This window comes from Oryctolagus cuniculus, chromosome 11 (assembly GCF_964237555.1).
Source record: "Oryctolagus cuniculus chromosome 11, mOryCun1.1, whole genome shotgun sequence".
Taxonomy (NCBI): domain Eukaryota; kingdom Metazoa; phylum Chordata; class Mammalia; order Lagomorpha; family Leporidae; genus Oryctolagus; species Oryctolagus cuniculus.
In genome coordinates, this window is record NC_091442.1 from 3,564,880 (window position 1) to 3,572,902 (window position 8,023).

Consider the following 8,023-nt stretch of genomic DNA (forward strand, 5'->3'; position numbering starts at 1 on the left):
CCAGGCCGGGGAGGCAGGCTCGGGGCGGTGGGGCGCTTCCCTGCCTGGGCTGGGGCCGGCGGCCCGGTCCGCAGAGGCCTCGGGGTCGAGGGTCCTGGGCCTGGGGGGGGGGGGGGGGGACAGAGGCACTGCCTTGGGGTTGGGGAGGGCTCCTGTCCACGGAGGGTCACCGGTCCACAGCCTCGGCGAGCCGCCCCACGGCCCCCAAATCCCATTTAGGGAGAGGGAGTGAGGGAGGGGGATGGCACCCCTGGCAGCCCCCGAGCCCCCATGGGAAGGAAGGGGTCTGGGGGAGGGGTGGAGGAAGGAGGTGACCCCCCACCCCCGCCCGGTCCTCACTCCTGATGGGGCTCCCATAGAGGGCTTCTGCTTCAAAACACGAATCTTACCCCATGCTGCCCGCACCTGATTGTCCAAGGCCCGGCCAGCCCCGGCCGGTTCTGTATGCCACTTGTGTGGCTTTGAGCAGGATCTGCACCAACAACCTCAGGGCACCGGGCGGCCCAGCCAGGACTCTGCCGTGGCCCTGGGCACTCTCAGCCCACCTGCTCGCTGCCCCTGGCCAGCTCTGCCGGCTGCCCCAGCACCCCGAAGGCAGGGCATGCGGCCGCCTGTTCTCCCTCCCCAGCGCCCGCACCCTCCGGGAGCCGCAAAACAGCTGTTGAATGGAATGAGCGGAGGGAATTTCCGACATAAAAGTCCGTGCTAATTGGCTCTTATTTTCTTGGAAAGATTTTTGCCGCTGAATGTTTTCACACATCCGTGAAGGGTACTGAGAGCGCCTATGCAGATCCCTCACTTCTCCCTGTGTGCAAACACGAGGCAGAGGGTGGAGGCGGCGGGCACCCTCCCGATGAGGACCAGGCACGGCCCGGCTCCCGGGGGAGAGTGCCCCGCACAGCAGTGGCCGGGGCCCCCGAAACCAGTGTGGTTAGCGCAGAGGGCTGGGAGGACAGAGACAGATGGGCAGCGGCACACTAGGCGTGGGGGAGCCGGATCCTGCAGTGTTGTGTGTGGGGAGTTGGAAGCTGTCGGCCGCGAGGTCGCTTGGAGACTTGAAGAACAGGCTGAGTAATGAACCCCAAAGGCCCGGGAAGGGTGGCCAGGGGTTCAGTGCACCCAGCAGAGCAGGAGCACGTGCCAGTCGGAAGCCAACCTCCGTGAGTCTGGGCTTCATCCACCCCTGCACCGAAGAAATCCAAAGTCAACAACGCCCAGGGGAACTGTTCCACTGCCGGGCCTGCCGGCTTCCTGGCGGCGCGCACGGTGACAGGACAGATGGTAACCCGCGCCAGACCGTGTTTGTGACGGTCTCCATCCAGGGCTTAGCATGTATTTCACTGTGCACGAGAGGTTCACCTCTATTTCATTTTCTTTACAAATGAACGTTTAAAATAAATGGCCGGTTCTTCGATGAAACCCAAGACGACTTGAGGAAGGGGTGAGGAATTTCTGGAGGACACGGGACGAGCGAGGAAGTTTCGGGGTGCAGCTGACCGTCTAGGACACGTGTCTGGAGCCTTGTCAGGTCAGACAGCCCCAGGTGTCTACTGGTGCATTTGCAGTTAAATGTGCATCCACTCCAGCTTGGACTCCGCTGGGACACCCACAGGGTCCCCGACCCCATTCTACCTGATGCAAACACAAGGCCCCGTGCTCCCTGGTGCTTCCATTGGACATCCACCCCTCCTCTCCGTCATTCGACGCTTATCCAGGCTAAGTTCTGAGTAAGGGACTCCAGGTGTTGTCAGGGCACGTGCTGTGTGTGTGTGAGAGAGAGAGAGGGAGAGGGAGGGGGAGGGGGAGGGAGGGGAGGGGAGGGGGAGAGAGGATGAGGGCACTTCGGTTTGTGGGGAAACAAAATTCTGAATTTATTTGGGTGTGAGAAACTTTGGAAGCCACTCATCCACGTGGATTCTTCAAGAAGTCATAGAAAATGTATATTATGTCAAAATTATGCATGGATTTTGCATTTTTTTCACACCAGAAATAAATGCATCTTTTCATTCCCTGTCCAAGTGTTGTAGGATAAAATCGATCAGGTTTGTGAGCTGGAAGACCACGCCTTCACCACGCCCCGTGTGACCGCATGCCTACCTGACCACACCTGTGTCCACCTGCCAATCAGGCTAATTAGCCACGCCCCTTTGGAAGTGGATTAAAGGCCTGGGACACAGTGGGCCCGGCCCATTTTCATTCTGCCCTGGACCCGCTTGCTGCCCTGCCCTTCGGGCCACCGGCCCCACGCTCCCCCCGTGGCTCCCGGTGCTCGGTGTGAACCCAGATGTCCGTGTCTCTTTCAGACAGGGCCCTCGCCCCCTGTGCATTTCTCTCACTGAATAAAAAGCTTAAAACTGACCATGCTGCCTCGGTCACTTATGCCAGTATCCAGAATTCTCTGAGGCAAGAGCCCACAGGCTTATTAGCATTGCTCATTTATTAATAAGCACCTGTGTGCATGTCTGTGTGGGAGGGGGGACAGGGTGCGAACCAGCCGCTCCCATAAAATAACGTCCCTGGGAGCAGACGGAGTCGGCAAGGCTCCCCCAGATGAGGACGGGCCTTGAGGGATGGGGTCACAGGGGCAGTCTGACTCCTGACCCCACCCCGCCAGGGAACTGTCCGCAGAGGCCTGGCATTTGCAGGACGTGGCCTGCTGGGTCGATGCCCTGAGCTCAGATGACTGGACACGGGGGGCAGAGCTTGGGGTGCGTTTGGGCACCTGCACGGCAGCCGTCGGGACCAACCCATGGTGGAGGTGGGGGCGTGCCTGCTGGCAATGATCCCTGCTCCCGAGCCCAGAGGACGAAGAGGCCAGCCCAGTTCCATCCAGAAACAGCTGGCCGGCAGCTGAGACCAAGGCTGGGACACTGGCTGGGCCGCCCTGAGCGCTGGACCTCCAGCCTTCCCTCACCATGTCCTGGGTTCCTGGACACCAGGGAGTGCCTCGGGGACACGCTGACTCCGTGGCCCCCGACACGCCACCCACGGGTACCGAAGGTTCCCCCAAGGAAACAGAGAACTCATTGCCACAAAAAGCACACGTCTCCGGAAACCTTGAGAAACGCATTAACTTGAGCGGAAGTTGAGGTGCTGGCATAATGGACAGGTGTACACCCGGCACCCAGACTCCTGAGACGGCACTTCAAAACCTCTGTGGAGAAATGAGATTAAAAGGTGAATTCAGGGGCCGGCGCTGCGGTGTAGCAGGGGAAGCCGCTGCCTGCAGTGCCGGCATCCCATAAGGGCTCCGGTTCAAGTCCCAGCTGCTCTACTTCCGATCCAGCTCTCTGCTGTGGCCTGGGAAAGCAGTAGAAGGTGGCCCAAGTCCTTGGGTCCCTGCACCCACGTGGGAGACCCGGAAGAAGCTCCTGGCTCCTCTCTCTCTCTCTCTCTCTCTCTCTCTCTGCCTCTCCTTCTCTCTCTGTGTAACTCTGACTTTCAAATAAATAAATAAATACATCTTTAAAAAAAAAGTGAGTTCACTTTGGTGCAAAATATTTTGAAACCCATGGGTATTGTTTTTGAAGACCCCTTCCTATGCATGGAATTCAAGATTTTTTTTGCACCAAAATAAACTTATCTTTTAATTCTGTTTTTCCACATTTTGAAGCACCTTAAGATACTGATATACACACCTACATGTGTGCACATTTTTTGCATCATTTAAATGAAGTCGCACACACTTATCCCCAAATATCTGAGTTGTAGCTCTTCGCTAGTCCAGTTTCAATATCCTGACCAGGCCACTGCCTAAAATACAGAAGGCACCGAAATTTCCTTATTTGTCCCCATATGTCCCTCGTGGCACTACAGCCACAGTCCAAACAAGGATCAGGCGTTTCCCGGGGCTGTCAGCCTCTCTGCTCCCCCGCAATCGAGAACAGTCCCGGCCGTGTCTCCGGTGACACCGACCCGTCCCAGGGAGGCCTGGCGGTGCACACGTGTGGCGTGTTCCCCACTGCGGCTCCGTGCCCCACCCCACCGGCTACAGTGGGCTCCAGGGGTTAAGTGGGGCCGGCCAGACCCCTCGTGGGAAACGCGTGCGTCTTCCTTTGATGATGAGTAGAATTAGAAACGGATTCCACTTTATGATCCGAGGAGGGACACTTGAGACCACGTGCAAGGAGACTTCAAAACGCTTGTGGGAAAATGGAATCCAAAGTACGAGTTGATTATGTTGGTGTAAAAGCAGTGGAAACCTCTGCCTGTGTTTTCCTTCATCGCATACATTTTTCATGAGCTTTTTGAAGGCCCCTGGTATGCATGGTTTCAAATTTGCATAAAATTAACTTGTCTTTTAATTCCACTTTCCACAAAGCTTCTGAGGCTCCCGATAACCCCTTCCCCAATGTCTTCAGTGTGCAATGATGACTCTGCCTGAACCTAGCATGGGTGCCAGGTGGTCACTTTGTGCCGCCTCGCTACCTGGGGGGAGGGGGACTTCAGGCGCCGACCCTCCCCACCCCCGGTCCCCAGAACTGGCCACAGAACTCGTGGGGCCCAGTGCAAGATGCGACTTATCCAGAGAGCACCATGAGGGTGGACCAGACATGGGCGCGCGAGACTCCCACGGCTGCCCCGTGTGCCTGGCTCAGGCCACCACCCCACGGGCCCCCATCAGGCCAGGGGGAGCCTCCTCAGACTGGTTCGGGGGTCTTCCGAGGACGCTTGTCCTCTCTGGAATAAGAGGGTCCGCAGGCTCACTCTGCTCCTTCTTGGCCTTAAATCTGGAAGCAGCCATTTCTCCGAGAAACGGTGGCCACCCGTGGGGGGTGGCTGGTGAGGACCCCAGCCCCACGCGCCGGGCATGCTGGCCCCCGCAGGACAGGAGTAGGAGCTGCTTCCCGAGTCCTGCCAGGGAAGCCCCACCGTGCAGGGTTCACGCTCAGCTGCCCGCCTTCCGTCTCCAGGTCAGCCCCTCCCCACCGGGGACGTGGCTCCCATCACCGTCCTGTGGACCCTCCTGTGCTGGCCGCTCTCAGCCACAGCCTCTGCCTCTGAGATCACCCGACTGTTCAAGTGTGTATCCCCCCTCCCCCACGTATCCAAAGTGGGGCGGGGGATATCGATGGGAACCGCATTTAGCTCAGGGTAGGGGTCCGCGTCTTCACACACGTAAGACATTTCTATCGGCCCAAAGTCACAGCTGTACAAAGCCAGCCTCAGCCAGGCCCCTGGTCTCCCCCGGTCCCTCCCCTCGGGAACCACTTCTCATGAGCTTTTGGTTTATCTCTCCTGTCACTTTTGGGGACACAAATCAGGTTCCATATATTCATGGGTCTTACGCAAAGGCTACGGAGTGCGTGTGATCCTTTTTTGGCGGCCTTGTTTGGAAAGCACGCGTGTCACCTGTGCAGACGCCGAGTTCTCCCTCCCTGCTTTGGGGGTGGGGGTGGGGAGAAGGCGCTAATCAAGGTGGAGTCGCCGGCGCATTTATTAACAGCAGCGACGTTGGGCTCCGCACTCCAGCCCACGAGGGGCTCCGGCAGGTGTCCGGTGGCACGGCTTCTGTGGCAGTAACTGCCCCCCAACGACTCCTCGTCTCGGGACTGCGTTTTAGTTCCCTCTCAGTACCAGCAACACCTGCAGCTGTGGACGTTCTCAAGGGCACACCGGGGGCCTGGGGAGTGGGAGTCGGCGGCGTGGAGGCCAGAGCAGCCCGCACCTGTTCCCCGCAAACAGCCCAAACGCACGCGTCGCGGGCACGTGGTGCTCTGGGCCGAGAAATCTCCTCTTGAGGCGTCTTCCCTGTGGGACCCTTTAAACAGCATGTTTCTCTCCAGTGCCTGGTCGATGAGTCAGTCTTCAAAAGCCTGAGTCACACTTTTAATTTTTTTCCCAGAAGCGTCCCTGTGCTCGCTATGCGGCCCTGATACTCGAATGCAGATCTTTTAGAAAGTAAACAGGACCGGGGATGCTGTTGCTGAGCAGGGCAGGGAAAAACGAGGCAGAAACCACTGGATTTGTTTTAAAAGAAAACGAGAAGGAAATTCAGTATTTTTTATTTTCACTGAATCTGGAAGCTTCCACGTTTCGGGCTGGTTCATAGTTAGGGATGGAAAACATGAAGAGCCCCCGTCTTCCTTGCATTTCAGCGCAGGTTAAAATGCTGGATTTGAAATCAGATCGCCTCCCCGCTCTGCGATTCATAAAACCCGAGTGACATTGCAACCTAAACAGAGCAAGAGGCCTTGCAGTCAAGCTCGTGGTTTTCCTAACGTCTCCACAAATCCACGAATACTTAAACATTTCGTATGAGAACCATAAAAAGACATCTGCAGCCTTCTTCCTGACCAGGAATACACAGGCCACGTGCGGTGCGAGCGGGCGGCTGACCTCGCACTCCCGTGCCTGGGAGCAGAGTGCGGCTGCTCGCCGTCTCCCAGTACGCTGGGGACCCTTGGGGCAGCAGGCGCTTCGTTGCAAGCAGTGCTGCCCAGGGAGGAGCAGGAAGACCCGAGGGAAGAGGGGGCAGGGGGCAGCCGGCCGGGGCCGCCCCGCGTGGGCCTGTGCCACGGCTGGGGACGTGGCAGCCCCCCGTGGGGCAAAGACCCACACTCAAGCCTCCTCCAGGCTGGAGTTCTGTGTAAATCTAATCATTAGCATGAACCGAAGGCACTGTCATTGTTTAACTCACCCGACCTTTTAAATGGATAACCAACCTTGAGGCTTTAATTGGATTTAAAAAAAATCAATTTCGAGCCATTGCACAGTGTCGAAGTGAAGTGCTGCATTCTCAGGCAATTGTAAAACCAGTTTTGCTCAAGACTATTTTTTTTTATTATTTACAAGTTTAAAATGACATTATCCATCTCAGCCAGCGTTTTCTGGACACACGGACGCACACCACGTCGTGCCACAAACGCATCATCATCTTCTGTACTGAATCGGCGGCGGCAATCTCTTCACACAATCACACAAAAAACCCAGCGAGGGATAATGACACGGCACCGGCTGCAAATCTCTCAGCCTCAGCCCCGCGCTCATCTTTGTAATAATAATAAGAAAAAAATCCTTGAGGAAGCTTTTTACCAAATCACATCTTGACCATTAAATCTTTCTCGAAGAAGGTCATTTAATTTTATGGAAAGAAATGAACAATTAAAATGGCATAAGCAGACACCACGCTGGTCTGGCCATGAAGATGCTGGCGAGCCCGTCCTGGGCCCGCCTGGCGACTGCCCTGGGACCTTGGCAAACCCCGGGCAGGTCTCTCAGCCTGGCCCTCTGTGGAGGGGGAGGCTCGCCCTCCCTCTGTTCCCGCACCCCAGGTCGGAGCGCCAGCAAACAGGCCCCTGCGCCCGCCCCCGGGCAGCCGCTGGGAGACAGGCGGAGATGCGTGCAAACTGGGGCCCTGGGCCTCCATCACAGAGCGGCGGGGGGCGGGGAGCGCTAATGGTGGAATCTGGATGATTAGCTGGAGCAATTATAGAATTAGAGTTGAAAAACAGAAAATGCCAAGCCCAGTGGTCTGCTTTCACGGAGCGCCGTTTCAACGTGTGCCGTGTTGAATGGCGCCTCGCTGAAATGGGCCTTTGTGGCCAGATTACAGAGCCCGAGTGACGGCCGCACAATGGTCCCCAGCACCCAGGACAGTCCAGGGAGCTAATTTGGACCATTGGACAAACCATTATTTTCTTTTGCCTCAATTGATCAGATAATTGTACACAAGTCTGCCATCTGGCACTGTGGACCGTCCCCTTGGGTGGCCACGGGCACACTGACGTGTCTGAGGTGGCACAGGATGCACACGCGCCCACTCTCCAACCCCGAGTCCTACATCAGAGCCACTCCCACGGGAGCCGAGGTCACCCGACACCTGTCACTCCGCAGGGGGCACTTCTCCCTGGGCTCCACAAAGCACCCGAACAACGCCGGGCAACAAGGGTAGAGGGAACTCGGGGGAGGACCAGGGGCTGCTCTGCAGACGGGCACCCCAGCACTGAGCGCCTGCGGTGCCCACCGGGGCTGCCCAGCCAACGCCTGGGGCAAACACAACCTCAACCCCAGATCAGCACAG

The 8,023-nt window shown here is 57.4% G+C and overlaps 1 long non-coding RNA gene across 1 annotated transcript; it reads left to right on the forward strand.

Annotated features, from left to right (window-relative positions):
- The first annotated feature begins 884 nt into the window (after positions 1-884).
- Positions 885-2,358, forward strand: LOC138844181 (uncharacterized). The gene is made up of 2 exons (XR_011379724.1): positions 885-1,727; positions 2,020-2,358. It is a non-coding gene; the product is annotated as an uncharacterized lncRNA (long non-coding RNA).
- Positions 2,359-8,023: the final 5,665 nt, after the last annotated feature.